Source organism: Lissotriton helveticus, chromosome 10, assembly GCF_964261635.1.
Source record: "Lissotriton helveticus chromosome 10, aLisHel1.1, whole genome shotgun sequence".
NCBI classification, from domain to species: Eukaryota; Metazoa; Chordata; class Amphibia; order Caudata; family Salamandridae; genus Lissotriton; species Lissotriton helveticus.
This window is the reverse complement of record NC_136071.1, coordinates 472158991-472182349: the sequence shown is the minus strand read 5'-3', so window position 1 is coordinate 472182349 and position 23359 is coordinate 472158991. Positions and strand designations below refer to the sequence as shown.

The following is a 23359-nucleotide window of genomic DNA, read 5'->3' as shown; positions in this document are numbered from 1 at the left end:
GGCTGATTTTGGAATTGCATTGCTTGCTCTCCGGAAACTATACCAAAACCTTATGCAGCCTCGTTAGTCTTTTTCCTCTTCCACTTCTCTTCCGTAAATTTACCAACCTCTGTGTGACATTTCATTCCTAGCTCCTGAGCTGGCCCCTGTAGAATCCTGTTTTATGACTGGGGTTGCTCTGGCCCCATACGTTTGATACAGTTGAAGGTCTGGTCTTAGCTAAGACCTTTTGATTTTACAAAAAGTATCTATCTATCTATCTATCTATCTATCTATCTATCTATCTATCTATCTATCTATCTATCTATCTATCTATCTATCTATCTATCTGTCTGTCTGTCTGTCTGTCTGTCTGTCTGTCTGTCTGTCTGTCTGTCTGTCTGTCTGTCTGTCTGTCTGTCTGTCTGTCTGTCTATCTGTCTTCCAAATCCCGAACTCCTGTAACCTCTGAGTCCTGAGGAGGGTGGAAGGGTAAGCGTTATGCCTTGGGAGCACAACAGCAACTAACACAAAAGTCCATAAATTGAATTAAATGCTGACAAGGGAAGTCTTGGTGTAATCCATGGAGTGGTGTTGCTGACAATAAACTATACACATAAACATCAAGATTGCCCTTGTGGGCGATTTAGTGGATTTATGTTATATATCCAAAACAGGAAGCAAGGAACTCTGGGTAGTTACCAAATTTAGGCAGAGAGCAGCTCCTTTATATGGAACATCCTACAACAGTAGCCACACTAAATCTTCTCACCTCAAACATCTGCTTTTATTCATTCTGTGTTGGCTTGGATGGTATTTTACCAATACGAAGTTGGAATACTGTGCTTAGACTGATGAAAGGCTTTTGTCATTTTTCAGCTCGGCACGGTGCTAATCCTATGCTTGACAACCCTGCTAGAAAAATAAACTTTTGAGGTGAGCAGAATGAGAGTGGCTCTGGTGTTGTAAGATGCTCCATATAAAGGGACTGCTCGCCGCCTAAACTTGGGAACTACCTAGAGTTCCTCACTTCCTGTTTTCAATAATATATGCAGCACTCTAAGTCTGAAAGGGTATTGTCTTGACTTATACTGGGTGCTCCCATGTGCCTAAAAAAGCTGTACCTCGCTGATGAGCTCTGACTAGAATAAAAAATGTGTCAGTGGTTGCTTTTATTCTTGGCAGGTTGGCTTGGAATGAATTTTACCAATTTAAAGCTGTAATAATGTGCCTCTGGAGTGATAAAAGTCTTTATTCATTTTTCAGCTCAGCGTGGTACTGTGCTAATCCTATGCTTGAATACTCAAATTAAAAACATACATTTTAGGTGAGCAGATTGAGTGACACTGGTATTGTACAGTGCTTCATATAAAGGAACTGCTCTCCGCCTAAACTTGGGAACTACCCAGAATTCCTTGCTTCTGTTTTTCCATAAGTTATGCAGCACCCTAAGCCTGAAAGGTCATTTATTTATGAAGTTTTTTGTAGTGCAAACAAGTTCCAAAGGATATCAGAGAGCTTTACAGAGGGATGGAATGAAGGTAATAAATGTAATATCGACATCAAAAGTAAGAATAAAAAACAAGAATAATCACATAATTACAAGACAGATGGGTCAAAGGAGAGTTATACAATAAACAGGTACTTGGCGGGCTACGAGGGGGCCGCTCTATGAGGTAATGAAGAGCGGCATCCACTGAAGGTCCAATGGTTGTAGGATCAATAACTGCAAGCAGATGAACCTAGCCCAATTAAGGTAGGAATTTCTTAATTAGGAATCTTTTGGCTTCCAGTTTGAAAGCAATCATTGAGGAGATTCTGTGTACTTCCGGTGGAAGAGAGTTTCATATCTTTGGGGCAGCGCCGGAGAAGGCTCGGTGGCAAGTTCTCTTTTTGCTAACGATGTATGGTTTCAAGAGGAAAGTGTTAGCACTTCTTGAGGCTCTACCGCCACAGTATAGTTCAAGCTTTTGCACTAGGTACCTACAAGTTTTGAAATGGAGGGCTTTGTGCACCAGAACGGCAATGTTTAACTGAATTTGAGCTTCGTAGGGCAACCATTAAAGAAAGATTTTAGGACCTGGGGATATGTGCGCATTTCGTTTGGTACCTGTAACCAGTCTAGCCGCCACATTCAATGATGCCCTTAGTGGAGCCACGGTGTATTTGGAAAGGATACAGAGCGTAGCGCTGCCATAGTCAAGCCTCGGTAAAACAAGCGCTTGGACCACCTGCTTGAAATTAATTTGTGGAATGAATGGTTTGATATTTCTAAGTGTTCTCATCAAGTGATTAGTTCCCTTGCACACATTGCTGATATGATTCTTCATGTTGAGGTGCTTGTCCAGGGTGATTCCGAGAGATTTGGCTGAGTCTATAATGAGGGAGGGTGCAGTTGAAAGCAGTAAGGTGATTCAACCAAAGGTCTAGCTTGGGGATTTGGTTTGGAGGAGAGATGAGGAAGAATTCAGTTTTGGAGGTGTTGAGCAGGAGATGGTTCTCAGTTAACCAATTTTGAGTAGACGTTAGGGTAGTGTTGAGTGAGATGATGTTATACGTAGAGGAGATTTTCAAATAAAGTTATGTATCGTCCACATACATATGGAAGAGAATTTTCATGGAATTTCATGAATTAGCTAATGGTTCCAAGAAAAGGTTGAAGAGTATAGGAGATAAGGTGGACTCTTGGGGGACCCCCATGAGTACTGAAGAGGGCTGGGAGAGAGGGTAGCTTGTTTGATCTATGAACTGTGGTGGAGGAAGGACGCAAACCATTGTAGCACCTGACCAGAGAAACCCATCCTGTTCTTCAGAATGGATAGGAGGTTGTCGTGATTGACTAAGTCGAATGCAGAGGAAAGGTCAAGGAGGATTAGGAGGCAGGATTCGTTTTGTTCAAGCATTTTTAAAATGTCATCCATAACGTGAGTGAGAGACGATTCAGTACTGTGTCCCTTCCGAAAGCCAGATTGATTCTGGTCTAGGAGTTGGAAATTCTCTATGTGCGCACAAAGTTGGGATTTGACGTATTTTTCTAGGAGTTTGGCTAAGGTGGGATTGTTGGACATAGGGCGGAAATGATTGAGGTCAGCTCTATCTGCGTTAGTTTTTCTTAGTTTAGGTGATACCTGAGCTGCTTTTAGGCAATCTGGGACCGTGCCTTGTGACAGTGAAGCGTTTACAATCCTTGTTCAGGTGGGGATAAGGACATTCTTCATTTCTTTCAAGATGGCCGGGGTCAGCGGGTTCTTGAAGTGGTTAGATGGGTTGATATTCTGGATGTCTTTTTCACTGATGCATTGTTCTTGGTGTTCAGGCTGATAGGTTTGCGCTTTTCTAAGAGGTCAAGGGGTGATGCGGACCCAGAGGATGGCAGTAGTGCCTTCTTGGAGGCGAGCTCAATGGTGATGAGTCTTGATTCCTCAGTGAAGAAAGCAGCCAGTTTGTTGCATGAGGGTGAGCTGCCTCCAGAATCTGACTGATTTGGAACTATCACTGATTGCTGTTTAACCGATTCGAAAAGTTTCTTGGGGCGGTTGGCAGCTTGATCAAGTTGGTGTCTGAAGTAGTCGGCCTTAGCACTTTTGATTTGTTTGTTGTAGAAGCTCCTAACATCTCTGAGAAGTTTTAGTTGGTTCGAGGAGGGCTTGGATCTCCAGGAACGTTCAACTGTCCTAAGATTGCGGCGTTCCATGTTTAGATTGTCATTGTACCACAAATATATATGCATTGTGTGTGCGTATATATATTGTGATCAAGGCCGGGGCGACCCGGCTGAAACGCGTCATGTTGTGAGAAGGCTACAATAAACTGCACTACTTTCTAATCCTTTTGTGGTGGTCCGTTCCTGTGGAGGTGAAGGAGTTCGCTTTTTCTACTCAGGATTTTGGTTCTCATATATATATATATATATATATGTATATATATATATATATATATACATATATATATATATATATATATATATATTCACTGAAAAAAACATAGGTTTCACACCAGTTATAGTTAGGAATTAGCATTTAAAAAACCTATCAATCCTAACTATAACTACCTACTGGCGACCGCCAGTAGGTAATATATATATATATAAACACAGCCTGGGCCCTGGCTGGTGAGTGATGCACCCCCAAAGAAAGTGCGCCGGACTCTGCCTAAACAGGACCAACAACCGAAGATGGTGAAAGCCAAGCTCTGGCAGCGGCGCCACCAGAGACCAGACTTTGGAATGGGCCCCAGATACGCTCGAAAATAGCATCTACGGGGACACAGGCATCACTAAATTGCAACAATCAAGTGTGACATCAACCACCGAAGGTTAAGAATTGAAGGCCTAAGGACGCACTACATGGACCAGAATGCTCGATATTGCAGACCGGAAGAGTCACCCACCTGAGGGCAATGAATGACGGAGCAATTAAGGGTCAGTGTGTGTCTGGGAGGCCATCAGATGTCAAAGGCTCCCCCCTCTCCTCTGAAGAAGGCCGATTCGGCCAAAATGCATTAGGACAATGGAGCCGGTGCGAAATAATTTGAAATAAACGAGGTGTTTTCTTTACCTGTGACGTGTGCTCCTCTACTTCCTCTCCGAGCGGAGAGACCTTGGACGAATAAAACACAGCCTGGGCCCTGGCTGGTGAGTGATGCACCCCCAAAGAAAGTGCGCCGGACTCTGCCTAAACAGGACCAACAACAGAAGATGGTGAAAGCCAAGCTCTGGCAGCGGCGCCACCAGAGACCAGACTTTGGAATGGGCCCCAGATACGCTCGAAAATAGCATCTACGGGGACACAGGCATCACTAAATTGCAACAATCAAGTGTGACATCAACCACCGAAGGTTAAGAATTGAAGGCCTAAGGACGCACTACATGGACCAGAATGCTCGATATTGCAGACCGGAAGAGTCACCCACCTGAGGGCAATGAATGACGGAGCAATTAAGGGTCAGTGTGTGTCTGGGAGGCCATCAGATGTCAAAGGCTCCCCCCTCTCCTCTGAAGAAGGCCGATGCGGCCGAAATGCATTAGGACAATGGAGCCGGTGCGAAATAATTTGAAATAAACGAGGTGTTTCCTTTACCTGTGACGTGTGCTCCTCTACTTCCTCTCCGAGCGGAGAGACCTTGGACGAATATATATATATATAATGTGTACATATATATATATATATATACACACTGCAGGCACCAACTACTGCATGGGTCAGTACGCTGCAGCCATTGGCTAACTTCCCTGTGAGTGACTGCATTCTGCTTTTTCACAAGGAGGCAATGCACATAATACATATAACACATACAAGGTATTTTCCTTAAGTGCCTAAGACTTCTGCAACATTGTGAATGTTTTTGAGACAAAGAAAATTGTTTTGCTTTTAGCAAATTTGTGAAAAAAATATTTTGAGGGCCTAGCAACTCCCTCAACAGTAACATTTTATAAAAAAACCTGATAAAACAAAACAAACATTATAAAGCCAATGTTAGACATATAGCCTTTGTTAATGTTTGTTTTCTTAATTGTGCCAAGCATTATCATTTCTCCAATGGATTAATACTCAACTTAAGAACACTCATCAATTTTACACAAAAAGGGGAAAAATAAAAAATGAATGTTGGGGAAAATGTATTATCAAAAAGCTTCTTGATTGAAGAGATCTTGTGGAGAGCTCCTCTAATCACGTGGTTTACCAAACAAGCTTTCGTTTTAACATGTGTTAGCATTACTTTACAAATTGTTTCCTTTAGCATTATGGCTAACTTTACTAGTCTACCTGCTATCATTTTGGTGCCTTACTTCAGCATCTGCTCTCTTAACGTCCACTAGCACCTTTCCTAAATTATGTACAGTGTTGGCAATACATCAGGATGCTCCCTCACAGTCATACAGGTACTCCCGCTGGCCATACTGTCATAGCAACCTGGGGTACCACTTGGATGCACTAGATCATTTTTTTGTCTGGATGCACCATTTCTACAAACTTTCCATACAATAAATTGATTCCAACCTGAGTTGATTGGTCAGATATTTTTGTTTCCTAAAACAGTTTTAACACTTTATTTGCTTTACTTTAATAATTTATGTCTTTTCATTAGTCTTTAACTGCACTGTAGGTTTTCTGTGCTTAAACTAATTGCAGTTTCTGTCTAAAGGGCTAGTCCTGAGGGCATGGATTATTAGTGCAGCTAGAATTGATTTTCATTTTAATCAATCATATGTTATGTCTGTGAACTGGTTCCAAGTAGCAGATACAAAATACATTTACCACTATTCCTGTAAGTGCTTGTTTCACTTTAGTAGAAGGTTGAAAGCTGATGTATGATGTTTGAAGTCCACTTTTCTTTGCACTAGTGTATTGTATGGTGTTAGACACTGAGTTTCTTGTTGGCAGAGGTATGCACCCTGTCAAAGCAGGAATCACAACCATGGTCAGGGTAAGTCACAAAACACCCTAAATGATCTTGTGCTCCTCCCTCTGGTAGCTTGACACAGAGCAGTCTAGCTTAACTTAAGTGGCAATGTGTTAAGTATCTGTGCAGAACTTCAAAGAGCAACATAATCAAAATACTACAAAAAGACTTACCCCAGTATAGAAAAAGAAAGAACATGTGCATATATAAAGCAAGACCAACACAACAAAAATCCTATCAGTAGAAGTCGAGATATGAATTTAAAAAAATTAAATGCAAAAAATAGCACTTAGAAGCAATAAGCGCTGAAAGAGATAACCGGTCATGCTGGGCCGAGACAAAGTGAAGCGTTCAGGCCGACTGTGATAGAGCATGGACCGAATACAAGACCAACGCAGGGCCTGCTGAGCAGAAGTAGTTTGATCCTGGTCATTAACAAAGTAGGATGGAGCTGAGTGATCATAGAGCCCCACGCAGTTGGGATGTTGCACTGGATTCCTCCACGCAACAGTGGTGATGCATCTGTTCCATGAGCGATGCTCCAGTTCCAAGGTTCAGCAGTTCCAAATGCTATGCACCAGGATTCTCTATGCTGTAGAGGCAATGTATTGATCCTCTCTATGCAGTGGTGCTGATGCATTGGTTCTGAAGCAGTGGTTCTGTAGGCGATGTGGCAGTTCCAAATGTGATTCATATATCTGGTTACTGTAACGGCGGCATTGCATCAGTTCCGATTGGTGCAATGATGTTGATGCGTGGATTCAGGCAGATGCACCAATTTATACTCATTTACAAGGGCTCAGGTCTGCATTAGTACCAAGTGGCGGAGCATTTCCAAAGAGTTTTTCTTATGAATACACAGTATATGTTGCTTGTGATGTCAACTGTCTAAAACCATTGCCTCATGCTGAGACTTTAGATCCTTTTCATCTTGAACGACCTTCATGCCCCACCAGTGTACCTCAACTAAATGGATGCATTTTACTTTTATGGCAATTTCTATAAACCTATGCAGTAAGGGTAGGGCCTTGATGTAAAAAGCATTCAGGCCAATTGGCTAATCAAACATTAGTGAAAGAAGATTGATCAAAAATCATCTGTCATTATTAATGTGTTTGTCCTGTTGAAAGGGAGCTCTTTGTTATTGGTACTCATTAAAAGACTCACCATATTGCTTTGGTAAAGATTCACTTTGAACTGATTATTTATTCATATAGTTCCAACACAAAAAAAGCATGGTTGTTCAGCTCCCATTCTGAAAAATACATTATTTTTGGTGTTTAGATTTGTCAGTGATTAAATTATAGTTCAGCTATTGTATGGAATAATAGTACATTAATTGAAACCAGGGCCAGAATGTAAACCAAAATCTGCTCACTCAAAATGTTCAAATCCTCTACCCACTGTAGGACGCCAGACACAAAATGGGTCATGAGAGATAGTTGGGTCAATGCACCTCAATTCACTCTGAAAGTAGTCACCTTACCTACAACTAACAGGAGTAATGCCAGTGCAACATTTTGGTCAGTCTGACTCTGATTACGTTTTTCTAGTCATTTTAATGTAAATGCTTGTTTGTACTTCAGAAAACAAATGTCACATTTGAGGAGTATACCAATTGTACCCAGAGCTAAAGATTTAGGGCCTGATTACGATGTTGGTCGGATGTGCTTCTGAATGACATTGCTGCAGAATCTGGACCGAATGACCTCCGGTTGGCGGTCCCAACAGCATTATTACGATGCGACCATACATGATGTGGTCGCACACTCCAATTTCCCTATGGGAGCTTCTGCTGCAGTCGAAATCCATCTGTAGCAGAAGTTCCCATAGAGTAATGGGAGTTTGTGTAAATCCCTGCACTCTGTGGCCACAGGGTGCAGAGATTTACAGGGTGGCACCATAGGTGCCACCCAGGCCCACAACCGTAGGTCTTGGAAGCAAGGGGACCCTGATAGGGGCCCCCAAAGCCACTTTCTGGCACCCTTTCCATGTCAGAAAGGCCGGCATGGAAAGGCTGTGTGAAACTGACATTATAATCCTGACAGCAGAAACGCTGTCCTAAAGGGAATATGTTGCTGTTCCCACTGGCTGTCGGGCTCCTTGAGTCCGTCGGAATGACCAGCTGGTTTGACTTCTAACCAACTACATTGTAATTAGGTGGTCGGAAGTTGAACCAGGGATGACGGTCAGAAAGCCTCCAACCGGTCAGAGGCTTTCCAACCAACATTACAATATGGCCCTGAAAAGCGTGGCCAAAATACCACCTGAGTGACTTACCTCACTCACCTATAGTTACCAAAATAAGTCAGCCGGACAGTGGAGAAGAATAAACAAAGCAAGTTTATTAGGCCACAAACTCCCATATGAGAGGGCCCTATATCGACCTCACCCCTAAGAGTGTGCCGAGAAGGACTGACTCACATCATCATGGTGATACATTATATTACGAGAAAGCAGAGTAAAACACGCCCATAATGGAAAAGTACTGGTCCACCAGGGATGTGGACAATGGTCTCATACAAGAGGCATCTGCACCTGCAATAGCAACACTCGTTATCATCTCCCAAGGACACAGAGCCAGGCCGCTACATCCCCAGCGCATGAGAACGGCCTGATAAGGAGTTTCGCTAGCAGGAGTTTCAGTTACAGTAAACCAAGAAATGCATATATGCTGACACGAGGAATTACTCCTATTCCTACGGGAGGGGAATGAGCAAGTACAGTTTACACGCAGAGAGAATAATCCAAAATGGTGGCACACATGCTAAGCTAAGAACACTGCAAACAATATCACACGTGTAAATGAATAACTGCATAATGAGAACATGAACGTAAATGCGTAAGTGTAAGTAATTAGTTAGACACATTCCGCTAACTCATAAGCATAATGTACGAAGGGGGGCGGGGCTTGGGATTGACGCCTATCAGACCCTCCTTTTAGCGGACTGTGGCTAACACGTTTGTTTCCATTTATTAACCAAAAGGAGGGCCTTTACAGCAAAAATCTATGGGCAGGGGAACTTAAACCATAACATCATCATGAATCAGTATTAACCAATTCGCATCAGTAAGCTCAACAGCATCGGAGACAGGGTATTGTTTCAATCGTTTCGTAGACTTCTTCAAATTGCTGGCACACATGGAGCAACAGGGAGGAAGGCAATAAACGCAGAGGCAGCATGACAGTAGAAAACCTACAACACCTATAATGACCATGAATATTTTCCAACCCCAGGAAGAGAAAAGACCCCACAACCATGCCTGTAAGGACCAGGTACCATTATCTTGATGAAGTTCAGCAGCCAACCTATGAAGTTTCTGCACAGCCAAGTTAACAGTCGGGGCGGAGTCAGGAATATATACGCAGCAAGACGTCCCGATGACGCGGCAAGCTCCACCCCTATCTGCCAGGATGACGTCAAGAACCATTCTATTCTGAATCGTAAATAATCTCATAGCCTGCATCTCCAGTGACATGTTAGCTGCAATATCAGCTTCAGTGTTCACCACCTTTTCCATAACCCGTGAAAGGCGTCTAATGGATCTACTATTAAAAATAGGGCCCCAGAATGGCAACAGACCTTTAGAAAAGTCGTTAAACTGCTGCCCAGCGGTGTCTGTCTGATCGACGTCATCAACTTGAAGATCCCTCCTTTTTCGCTGTCCTTGCCCCACGTCAAACCTCCTATGTGTCTTGTGATAATCTGAAGGTGCTACATAAACAGGAGGGAGTAAATACGCCAGGTAGCATGTCCCACCCCAACCCTCAGGCAACCACAGGTACCCGTTATCACCACACACAAAGTAGACATTAGGGGGAGTGACAAGCGAAGGGCTAAGGGTCAACCTAATCGAAGTGGTCACATTACAAACACTATCACCCACCTTTATCGGACCTCTACCCTGTATACAGAAATAAGGTGAGGGTCCCACTACAGCTAGGGGCACTAAAGAATGACCACTACTGTTTGTAGCAGGAGGGCGTCGATATGCTAGAGAAGAGTTTAACTGTAGAAAACTCTCTCGTACCTGATCAGTGTCATTATGTATCAGAAACTTGTCCAACTTTTTCGAGCAAGTGTCTAAGAATGTTTGGTCAAAACGTCCATCGGTAAATAATCGTCCAAGGGATGAGGGAGGCAAAGGGCGAACCCGCATCGTCAGTGTAGACCTACTGTCAGGGAGTCGTGGGGTGAGGGAGTCCGGCTGCTGAAAAAACTTCACCCTACCTATCAAGGTATACCAGCCAACGCAGCTATTCACAGGGGTCAATTGCAGTGCCAATAACCTGTCCTTCTTATACGCTGCAGAAGGGAGCAACCCACATACCCAACAATCTGTCACATTGTATACTGCGTGTGCATGATGTAACGTTTTTATGAAGACATTATCACGGTAACCTTTTCTCATACATTGTTCACCATAATCAACAGTAACCATATTATGTTCTGGTAAGGGAGAAGGGGTAGGGACCATTGTGTGGACTGGGTAAGCTTTGTCTAGAAAAAACAGTATTCCAAGCATGATCAGGAAGACAATAATGAGCACTACAATAACCACAATTTTACTTTTTCGTGATAGGGCACGCCATGGTGAATCTGGTTCCGGTCTGCGGGGAGCAGCAAAAGGCTGTTCCTCATCGGGTATTGGACGACCAAAAGGGTACATTTCCGCTAAAGAACGGGGCAAGGGATATCCTAAAAGTTCAAAAACTAAGGACACTACTAAAAAGTTCAGACACTCCAAAACCGGCCAGAGGGGTTCTTCACCCTTCGATGGGCTGTTCTTCCTATGTCCGTTAAAGCCTCATAGGCAGGCTTTCAGCTTCGCAAACCCTATTCCCTCGGCGGAGCCACACAACTGTAGTGACTCAGGAGCACTAAACTTGGGCCCACGTTTGACTCTAATGTTCCATCCAACAATGTCTCAGAAGTGCACCAGGGCTCCTTTCAGCAGTCCATCCCTATTGCTGTATTAACCTATCGACTATAGTCCACTCCTATCCCTATCTCAGCCCTTCTTCCAGTGCTCAATGCATTTGCCTCTCTTTCCTGGGCCGCAAGTTATAGCGAGTGCTCCCTCGCACTTCGTGGTCTGAAAACAGAATTGGTTGGTCGTTCGAACAAGAGGTGGCTTCGGTCACCGGAGCACCGTGACCGATACAAGCCTTGCTACTCGTACTCAGGGCTGGCTTCCGTGCTTTGTCGTCGTGCTCCTCCCCAATCAACACAGCATCAGAGAAAGGGAGATACTTAGGCAACGATTCTGTTTCGTGATCTGCAATGCCACCTCTTACCCAAGCATCATAGGGTAAAGGCAGTGGAACCTTTTTCACATGAGAGGCATGCGTCCACGCCTTGCGACCGTCCACTCGAAGTGCGGTGCGGGTGGTGAGCAGCACCAACCTCGGCTCAGACCACCTGGGCTCCAAGCAGGACTTCCGCTGGTACTTCTTAATGACGACCCAGTCCCCTGGGTTGATGCCGTGACCGGGCCCCTCAGGCAGCGGCTTCAGTGTGTCTGCTACCTGCTGGTGAACAGAATGGAGATCTTTAGTCAAGGCATACAAGTAGTCTGTCAACATAGGATATTCTATCTCTGAGAAACATTTGGGTCTAGGAACTCCCCACACATTTGCTGGCCTGCCGAATACAACTTCATGGGGAGAAACACCTGTCTTGGAATTTACTGTAACTCGTGTGGAAAGTAGAGCAAGGGGAAGAGCGTCTGGCCACCGCAACCCAGTACTTTCCTGTATCTTGGCCATTTTCAGTTTCAACGTACCATTAAATCTTTCAACTAAACCCGCCGCCTGTGGATGTAAGGCTGCGTGGAATTTTTGAGAGATTTGTAATCCCTTACATATATTTTTCATCAGTTTTGCATTGAAGGATGTACCGTTATCACTCCAGATCACCCTAGGTAACCCGAACCTGCTGAAATATTCCTTGATCAACATTTTAGCTGTCGACATGGCTGTACAGTCTTTTGTTGGAAAGGCCTCCACCCACCTACTGAATGCGCACACCACCACAAGTACATATTTGAGATTGTTCACTCTTTCCATTTCAATGTAATCCATCTGTATTACTTCAAAGGGGTATGATGGGGGTGCAAAGTTACCCACAGGGACAGGTGTTCCCTTCCCAGGATTGTGTCTTAGACAAATCATGCACTGTTGTACCATGCGTGTGGCCACCCTGGAAATGTTCTTATTACTCCATACGGGGTCTAATAATTTACATATTCCTTTAGCACTTATGTGAGCTGGTCCATGGGCCATCGTCACCACTGGAAGGACATATGCATTTGGGAGCAACCATCGTCTTTTGTCAGTCACATCCGTCCAACACTCATCCGAGTCCAGCTGTCCCTTTCCATTCTTCCATTCCCCCAGCTCCTCCTCAGTCACTTTCTCCTGTATGTTTCGCACACTCTGTACAGTATCTGAAAACATATTAATGTCTGGTACAGATCTAGCCGGTCCAGCCACAAACATTCGCGGGAGTCTGTTCCTGGCAGTTTCTTTGGCTGTCTGATCTGCAAACGCGTTTCCCTGTCCCACATCATCAACCACTGCTTTGTGTGCGCTACATTTTATGACTGCCAGCCTTCTGGGAAGCGTTAGAGCCGTCAACAAGCGCAATATCAATGGGCCGTGTTGAATGCGCTGTCCGTGTGATGTTAAAAATCCCCTCTCTGCCCACAGTCTTCCATAGCTATGAGCCACGCCAAAGGCGTATTGGCTGTCAGTATAAATGTTCACGTCCAATCCTTCACTCAGTTCACATGCACGCATCAACGCTATTATCTCTGCGGCCTGAGCTGAGTTATACGGGACTCTAGAAGTCTCCACCACTGTGTGTAATGTTGTCACTGCATATGCTGCTGTTGTGGTGCCGTCCGCTAATTTAAAACAGGACCCATCAACATACAACTCTCCGTCAGGGTTATCTAGGGGTTTGTCCGTCAAATCTACTCTCCCTTTTGTTTCCTCCTCCGTTCGGAACAGGCAGTCATGTGCGTCACCAGTTTCCTCATCCGAAGGGAGGGGCAACAGTGTTGCTGGATTCAGGGTAGCACATCTTTTTATCGTCACATGTGGGGCAAATAATGTCATCTCATATCCTGTCAGACGAGCGCTAGTTAAATGCTGCGTCTGTGTTCTGTTTAGTAAAATGTCCACTGCATGTGGTACCATTACCGTAAGAGCTGAACCCAGTACGAGCCCTGCCGACTGTCTTATCGAGACTGCAGCAGCCGCTGTAGCCCTTAAACAGCTCGGAAGCGCTCTTGCCACATTGTCGAGCATTGCAGAGAAGTAAGCACACGGTCTCTGTTTCCCTCCAAAATCTTGTGTTAAAACAGACAACGCGCAACCTTCCGCCTCGTGCACATAGAGTACAAAAGGCTTCTGGTAATTGGGTGTTCCCAAAACGGGTGCAGAACATAGAGCAGTCTTCAACAACTCAAACGCTTCTTGGCATGCAGGGGTCCAAGGTAGGGGTTCACACACTTCTTTCGTGGTCAGATACAGCAGGGGTTTCGTTAGTAAAGCATAATTAGGTATCCACTGACGACAGTACGATGTTATTCCCAAGAATGCGCGCACCTCTCGCTGTGTGTTAGGGACTGTCATGTTAGTTATTGCCCTGATGCGCTCTGGTGTCAGCCTTCTCCCGTCCTTCGATAGGAGGTGACCGAGATAAGTAACCTCCTGTCGACAATATTGGAATTTAGGGAGAGACACCTTGTGTCCCTTCTGAGCCAAATGGTATAACAATTTAACTGTCGACTCTCGGCATCCCTCCTCATTGTCGGAGGCGATGAGAATATCGTCCACATATTGCAACAAGACATTGCCCTGTGGGAGCTCCAAATCATCTAACTGTGCCTTTAATGCTTGACTGTAAATACTGGGACTTTCTGTATAACCTTGAGGAATTCTCGTAAATCTAAAACTGCGTCCGGCCAATGAGAATCCGAAGAGGTACCTGCTATCTGGGTGTACAGGTATACTGAAGAACGCATTCTTAAGGTCCAATACTGAAAAATATTTTGCTGACGGAGGTATCATGGTCAAAATGGTAGTAATGTCAGAAACCACCGGGTACTGGGGCTCAACCACCTTACTAACATGGCGTAAATCAATCACAAAACGATAGACATCAGGTGTATTCTCACCCTCGGCACCTGAGGACCTTTTCAGTATCGGAAGTATCGGGCTATTACAAATGTTAGAGTCTGTCTCCTCAACCACCCCTGATCCGATCAAATCCTGTATAATCTGTAACAGAGCCCTCTCTCCATCTCTAGAAATCTTATATTGAGGTATGCGAGGCAGCTTTGCTCCCACCTTAACATTTATGGACACCGGTGCAATGTCCATCTTACCCACATCAGTATCGCTACAGGCCCACAAGCTCGGAGGGACATCCCTGAATTCAACTGGGAGGGGTTCATCCTTTGAAAAACATTGCTGCGCACGCGCGACCGAAGGACCCATTGTAAGGTACACACCATCCGGAGAGCAGTAAATCGTAGCATGCAATCTTTTTAACAGATCCAAACCCAGCAAATTCTCACCACAATTCGAAGTCAAAAGAAAAGGGGAGTCAACAGTAAAGGGGCCAATCGTAAGTGTCAATGGCTTAGAGATGGGGCTAATCACCGGGGTACCAGAAAACCCCACTGAAACATTAGTCTTGCCAGACAGAGCTGCCCCTGGAACCTGAGAACGTGCTACAGAACTTTTCGTAGCACCTGTATCCAATAAAAATTTCTGATGGGATCCCGACAAGTCTGCCGTTACATAAGGCCCACGTTGATCAACATCCACAGAAACAGGTCCCTCACTCTGCCCTACGCTGTCCTAGTTATAGGAAAATCCTGTGAAATCATCCTCGGCGTACGCATCGTTGTAGAACTGTCTATCCCTGCCATCATCGCCCTCCCTCTGAGAATGCCGTCTATCCCTTCCTCCGTCAAAATAATTTCCTCCGGGTCTCCTACCCTCCTCAGACTGTCTATTGTCTCTAGGCGCTTCTCCCCGACCTCGCCCCCTACCAGGTCCAGCCTGGGACCGCAGTAGTGGACAATCCTTCCACCAGTGCCCTTCCTGTTTGCAGTTAGCGCACTGGTTGGGTCCCAAACGCTCTCTTCTCTCTCCCCTCCCGAAACTACTTCCTCGACCACCTGACGCGGGCGGGGCTCCCCGTCCTCTGCCCTTCGCTACTTGCTGCAACAAAACCTTCGTCTTCAAATCTTTCGCCTTCTTTTCCTGCCTGTCTTTATTCTCATTCTCTCTATGTTCATAGTACTGGGCCATGCTTAAGATGCCTGAGGGGGTAGACGTTGTCCATGTACTTTCAGACGCTTGCAGTCGGGCCGATATTTCTGGCAGTAAATTCGTAACAAATCTATTGACAAAGAGACGCAGCCCACCATCTTGAGAGATATCCTGCCCGCTAAAATCCATAAACGTTTCCTCGAAGCGAGTGAAGAAATCTGAAACTGCCTCATCCTTTTTCTGTTTGCAAGCCGTTAACTTATCCCAATCTACCTTTTTTTGGAGGAATGAGTGAATGCATATATTTAATTATGCGCCCGGGTAATGCTAGTATCTCAGGTTTCGGTTTTTCGCCTGGCTTACGTTCCTTATCCCAATCTGTAAATTCTGCCCAAGTCCCGCCTAACTCCTCTCTATGTTCCGAACCCTTCACCTGTCTCCACACATCCACGGGAACCAATAATCCGAAAAACAGTTCAATATCTGCTAACGTCATTACTGTTGAGGATGCTGCCTCTGTTAATTCCTTGTAATAAGCCGTTGGGTTTTTTCTAGAGTCGGGTAACTGCGCCTTCAGAGCTAATACCTCGCTCCTTTTCCAGGGCGTATACACCCATTGTTCTTGGAAGTGAGCATCTACACGTGGTCTGGTTACTGCCAAGGTGGTCGGGTCTATTATTTCAGATACCTGAGGGTGAAATATAGGGTGTACCTCACGCATTGGATGTATCCCCGGGAAGTGAGTCTTACCTGTTACCGTTAGCTCATTCCTGTATTCCAACAAATACCTCAGACTACGGAGCACTTCCCCCGCACCAGTATTAGCCCTGTAAGCATGAGCCTTAATATCGCGAAGAATCGCCGGCGCCTCACCGCCATATCCCTGCTCCCATAACGCTATTAGGGTCGTTGACATGTGCCACAAAGCGTGCTGCTGCATTAAAGGCTCATAATCCTTCATAGTAGACCAAATATCTTCTAATGAATAAATGTTATTCCTGGCCCATTGACAAGCTTGATTAGCTACCATTGTTTTCTCGTCTAGGGGTACAGTACTGCGTGTTAGTAACTTTCGTACCTGATGGAGTAGACCTCCCTCCGCTCCTCTAGCAGGTGTTCGCAACGCGCTCTGAGGGGTGGCGCTGGCAGAAACAGTGGGGATAGCAGGGCCAGTAGAGAGCACCGGGGACAGCGCAGCAGACGCAGGGCTCGCCGCCGAGAAAGGGAGCAAGGGTGCCGTGGTAGAAGGGGAAGTAGGTCCCCCTGCAGAGGAAGCAGGTGTACCGGACAAGGGAGGGGCACCGACTTGGGGAACTGAAACCACCGCCTGTGGGGCGGAATCCCCGAGCACGGGGTACAGTGACTGTGGAGCATATGGGGGAGGAGGTCGAGCGCTCAAAATATCTTCCATCTCGTCTACGTCCTCTTCCTTTCCCACATAGCACTTATTTTCCAACAACCGAAAACGCCTATCTGCGCGCTCAATCCGCAGTTCATTCTCTTTCTTAGTGTGTTCTCTCGCCTTTTGCGCCATAGTCTGAGCCGATCTTTTCTGAGCAACCTTCTCTTCCCTTATCTGCCGTTCCCGTACCTCCTTCTGCCACATTCGCAAAGAATCAAACATACTCTGGCGGCTGCGCCTAGCAAATAATTTGTCTTGTAAATAGTCTAATTTTTCTGCATCGAAAGAACCCAGTAGGGGCCACTGCAAATCCACATTATCCATTGTATACTTATGCCATAAAGAGGAAAACAAAATAGGAGGCAAGCCGTGTTTGACGTACATGTCGAAATTTGGAGAACCTTCCTGAGGGGCAGGTTGGCTCTTAGCCAATCTCACATCTGAGACCTCATCGCAACACCCGAAACACCACAATTTACTAAAGCACGGCATTTTGTAATCCTACAACACACAACAACACAGGGAAAAATTCACAATATCATATGCATATATTAATCAAACAGAATCCGTACTAAAACACGTGTTACAAAAATGAGACAAGGCCCGTCGACCAAGTCCTGGGAAACCTGGACACTACCGCAGACTGAACAGCCTACACTCGCTGTTCCGAGACTGGGAAACCAATCCGTTTCCCGGGCAGCACTACAAATCGGCAGGTGCCACACCACGCGGGACCCGGCACTCTCCCGTAAATCACCACATTAGGTGTTCGGGTGAGCCCAAAATCCTCGCGCAGCAAGCCGCTCACCAACCCGCAGTACTATCCAGTCGGATTTTTCACAAACCCTCGTTCCCCAATCTCCATCAAGTCTGTCAGAGCGCTATCCACGCCCTGAGTTTTCCGGAGCACACTAGCCCCAGAAGCACACCGGCTCCTCCAATCACCAGAGACACACCGGTCTCACGGAGCACTCCGGCCCCTCAATCACCAGTCGGACCACTTACCTTCCGTGCGCGGTCCCGACCTCTACCGTTCTCCACTTCCGGCTGGCTGGACCAACACGGTCAGCTCCAAGGTTCCGCCTTCCGGACTCCGGCGTAGGATCACGGACCGAGACCTCCTCCAATCAGCAGGGTGGGGCAGCGCTGCGAGAACCAAGCTCGGCATCAAAGTGGGTACCCGGACCCACCGTGCCGACCAGGGGGTCTCCGGTCTTCTGCTACCCACTTACGGGTGAGAAAGATCCTAATCGCGGAGTCCCTGTTCGGGCGCCATCTGATAAGCGTGGCCAAAATACCACCTGAGTGACTTACCTCACTCACCTATAGTTACCAAAATAAGTCAGCCGGACAGTGGAGAAGAATAAACAAAGCAAGTTTATTAGGCCACAAACTCCCATATGAGAGGGCCCTATATCGACCTCACCCCTAAGAGTGTGCCGAGAAGGACTGACTCACATCATCATGGTGATACATTATATTACGAGAAAGCAGAGTAAAACACGCCCATAATGGAAAAGTACTGGTCCACCAGGGATGTGGACAATGGTCTCATACAAGAGGCATCTGCACCTGCAATAGCAACACTCGTTATCATCTCCCAAGGACACAGAGCCAGGCCGCTACATCCCCAGCGCATGAGAACGGCCTGATAAGGAGTTTCGCTAGCAGGAGTTTCAGTTACAGTAAACCAAGAAATGCATATATGCTGACACGAGGAATTACTCCTATTCCTACGGGAGGGGAATGAGCAAGTACAGTTTACACGCAGAGAGAATAATCCAAAATGGTGGCACACATGCTAAGCTAAGAACACTGCAAACAATATCACACGTGTAAATGAATAACTGCATAATGAGAACATGAACGTAAATGCGTAAGTGTAAGTAATTAGTTAGACACATTCCGCTAACTCATAAGCATAATGTACGAAGGGGGGCGGGGCTTGGGATTGACGCCTATCAGCCCTCAATGTTTCGTTTTCTTGCCCCGACTTCTTTTCACCTTTAATACCACAGTTCATACATCACAACTGGTGCTTAGCGCAAATGGATGAATACTTTTAAAATTCAAATTGATTTATACTCAGTGGCAGCCGGCACAAGAAAGAGCGGTAGACAAGGAGGGGGCAGGGGGAGTTGACAGACGAAGGGTTAATTAAAATTAAATATAAAATAAATAAAACCACTTACCTTGCGCTCGCCACATCACCCATTTTTATTCCTTGTAAATGCATGGTCACACCATTACCCTTTCCCCAAACATCCTAAAAGCATAGTATCTGACCTCTTTCCATAAAACTGCCTGATTTCGGATAAGTAAAATAGATGTGAAATCTGTGGTGCAAAATGTAATGCACAGATATAACACTAGTAATTTCTTACAAAAACATATAAGCAGTTTAGGGTAAATAATTTTTATAATCTAGTCCAGAATGTGTTCTAATATGCAGAGGGGATCCTGATTTTGCATCATGAAATATAGCTGTGCAAGATGAAACATATTCTTTAAAAGTCGCTTTTAAGATAGTGACATCATTGTAGAGAAACAGATCAGAAGAGTTGAAAAGTTAGTTCTCATTTTTATTGTTTTAACAGCAGTTGTAACTTGACTCCCTGACCTGCTCTTCTCACGAGCTGCTGATTCGAGTAGCAGTCGTTGTGAGGTCACAACTCAACTTTAAAAAATTATTACACTTGAGAAGGTACATCAGAGATTTCACAACTAGATTGTAAAAGTAAAATATTTTTTATACAGAGATTACATTCTTTCATATTTTATTTTTCTGGGAAAAACTCTGATCAATGTATTTGTCTGTGCCAGGGGAACATGGTGGGGGAGAGGGGTGGTGTAGGAGAATTTAGTGGAAGCTCTGTGGCGTTTACTGTGAAGAAGGTATGGGTGACAGAATGTTTAGATGAATATTTAAGTAAATCAAAATTGCAGTTTGAGTGTTAGTTTTAGGAATAATGAGTGATGGATACACATGCCCGCGTTATCATTCTGGCAGTATTGATATATGATTTGATCTTCTGCTTTTATCATGTATTCACAAACACCCAAATAGCATTAGGGCCACCAGACATATTTATCCTTTCCCAATCTTTCCATTATATATCTGACTTGATTTTAACACTTCCTACACGCCCTCTCTCAACATTTTAGAATGTGGGTAATGCCTAATACTGAAGTGCGATGAATTTCACAAATATGCTCAGATTTGCAGGTATCCACCTTTGAACACATTTCACTGTGTCAGCTTCAAGAGAAAGGGGCGGGGATCTGAAAAGGGCAGGGCTTTGGGCCTTCACTGCCTGAGCAACCATGTTGGTGTCTTAGTTGAATAGGACATGGCAATGGAGACATGTCACTTCCTTGCACTGCCACTCCTATCTCCCAAAAGCATAAACATAGGATTCTGACGCAGCCTCCTATGTACTGGAGGCCCAGCAGACCCTCTAATGGCCTACAGCTGCAACTTACCCTATGCAGAGGCCTACAACCCACCTTGTGTTCACCATGTAATATTTGCTTTTGATTGGGTGAGTGTGTGAACTTTGCAGATGTCACGAGAAACACACAGGCACTATGGGCCTCATTTATGAAAAGTGACGCATTGCTGCGTGAAAACAGCGATGCGTCACTTTTCACTGCGCACTCCTTGCGACACCAATGATGCGTCATATTTAATGTATGACGCATCATGTCGCAAGGAGTTACAGATACGGCAGTATTTCTGACGTACCTGTAAGCGCAAAAGTGACGCATTGCTGGAGTGTGTCACAAAAGTGACGCAACTTCAGCAATGTGTCCTTTCACATGGGGCAAGCCCCATGTGAAAGGGCCTGCATCAGTCTTACGCCTGCTGTGAGGCAGGCGCAAGATTTTGACGCAACGGCGTCCTAATAGGGACTCAGTGAAATCTCATAGATTTCACTGCGTCACTTCTACGACCCTTCCTTGCGTCAATACGCCCCCCTTGCATACATTATACCTGGCGCAGGTATAATGTAGCGCAGGGGTTTACAAAGTGACGCATATACCTAGATGCGTCACTTTGTAAATATGGTGCAACAAGGCACATTATTTACGCTGCTGGTGCGTCACAAAAAGTGATGCACCGGCGGCGTAAAAGTGACGCAAGGCCTCATAAATGAGGCCCTATGTGAGCTGTCAGGCCTTCATTTGCATAAAGTCAAGCATCTAGATATGTATAAGAAAAGGCCTGTTCACTATCACAGATGAATATTTATAAATTCATTCCAGGCCGTGTTAGAGCCCCTTTTGGAGTCCAGGCAGTCTAAGGGTATAATGGCTGGGCTGGCCACAGTTCACCATGGTTACAGCACAGATATTAAGAAGTGCATGGGCTTCTGGGCAATACATTGCCAATTACCAGGCTACAGTGCATGAGTAAATTGGAGTCGGAGCTTTCCTGGATCAGGGCTAGTTTGTGTACATCCCACAGTAGGTCAGCAATTATTCATGGAAAGACCACAGTTAATGCAGGCATTAATCAAGAATGACTTTTTTTTCGCTAAAAAACGTGCAGAGGAATATATATTATTTACATTTCTTTAATAAGCATATTAAAGACATTACAAGATGAATACATGCCCCAACAGCCTGGCATGATCATTTATTAGTGTATTATGATCGCGAGACAATGCCTTGTAAATTATGCAAAATCTATTTGTGCTCTCTGCCTCTCCCGCGTGCGTTCTCCGCATTAAATCTTCGAGAGCTTTTCTTTGAAATATAATGGCATCAAAAATTGACATTACTTCTAGCTGACATGGAATGGGGGAAGTGCACGCAGTGAGCGCGATTGGTGAGCAAGATGAGGCTGGGGAAGATGGAAGACATTGATGAATGCACGCCCTTGCAGGATATATATTTTTGTAGATAATTTAATACATATTTCGAATCCAGTAGGCAAAGTGTCACGGGACCCAGTCACTTTAGTGCATATATTTTGTCACCTGCGCCTTCTTTCTGTGTCTTGTCGGGAGCCAAAATCTATCCTTTTAAATTGCATTTTAGGACGAGTCTTAAAATGTGAAAACAGAAATTAAGGATGACGAAGAGGAATTTGTGAAAAATGTAATGCACATTAATGCTCTCGCAATGCTGTGACCCTATAGTTTACAACATAAGCCTAGGAGGAATGTACAAATGATTGGAATCATTTGTGTCTAAGTCCATACTATATAAAAAAAAATGTAGCACCCAATAATACGTTAATAAAATGTGTTATCTTTAACTCAGTGTTTTCCTTTTGTTGACATTTGAAGGATGAAGTACCTACGAGTCTCTCAGCGGGTGCTCCCCTCACTGAACGCTCTTAATGGCGGAACTGTGAGAATGGGTTTATTTTAAACACTCCCTTTAATGAGGCGGCCACTGATATCTCACTATTTGCTCTTAAATGTATTTATTTTCTCTGTCTTTTAATCATGTATTGCTTGTCATTTCTCTGGCTGTAGATCTCATGCAGTAATGATGCATGCTTAAAGGTACCACAATTTTTAGGTTGAAAGCTTGTAGAATAACACAAATTCAGGTTAGTAGGGGATGTCGAGAAAATCTACCTGTTCTTGAAACCTGGAAGCTTAAATAGGTGTTAGTCTAAACAAGATAATATCTAATCCTAACCAAAGCGGGCTACCAGAGTACCCGACTATTATTTCATTTTCAAATACCCCCCATGATCCCCATATATTTTCAGATATTTTCATTGTCATATTTACTTTTTAATTAAAAAAAAAAAATTGATGAGTGCAGTTGTCCAATGTTTTTTTCGGGAGCCCGCTCACAGCGATACCAAATTCCTTGGTTGCCAAATACCAAGACTGACTAGTCTTGATTCCACCCCATACCTCTCACTCCACCATCCTACACACCTAGCCTTTTTATCTCACTTTTGCTAGTTCATTTTCATTTCTCCGAGCTCTCGTTATCTCTATTTCCCTGTCTTTTTCACATCATTCTTTCTCCTTGCATTGCTCCCTCTCTCTTGCCTCAAGGTCAAGGCCTTATGTAGAGAAATACATCCTGATTCCCAAATATAAGGAACCATAAGCGTGGAAGGGTATACTCAGATGTGAGTCCCTTGCTCATTGCACCATCAGGATTCAAGCAAGCCGGGCCGACGACGCCTGAAAAGGCAGAAACCGGTCCCCGGAAGCTTGTTTCCTTCCCAGTATAAGAATTGGCTTGGTTGTTTGGTTTGCCCTGTTCCCATCATGCACTGGGACAGGCACAGACTAATTTGCATATAGCCA

At 44.8% G+C, this 23359-nt stretch overlaps 1 protein-coding gene across 14 annotated transcripts in view; it reads left to right on the top strand.

Moving 5' to 3' along the window:
* RBFOX1 (RNA binding fox-1 homolog 1) overlaps positions 1–23359 on the top strand; it is an 836688-nt gene that overhangs the window by 248946 nt on the left and 564383 nt on the right. The gene's annotated exons all lie outside the window — the stretch shown is intronic.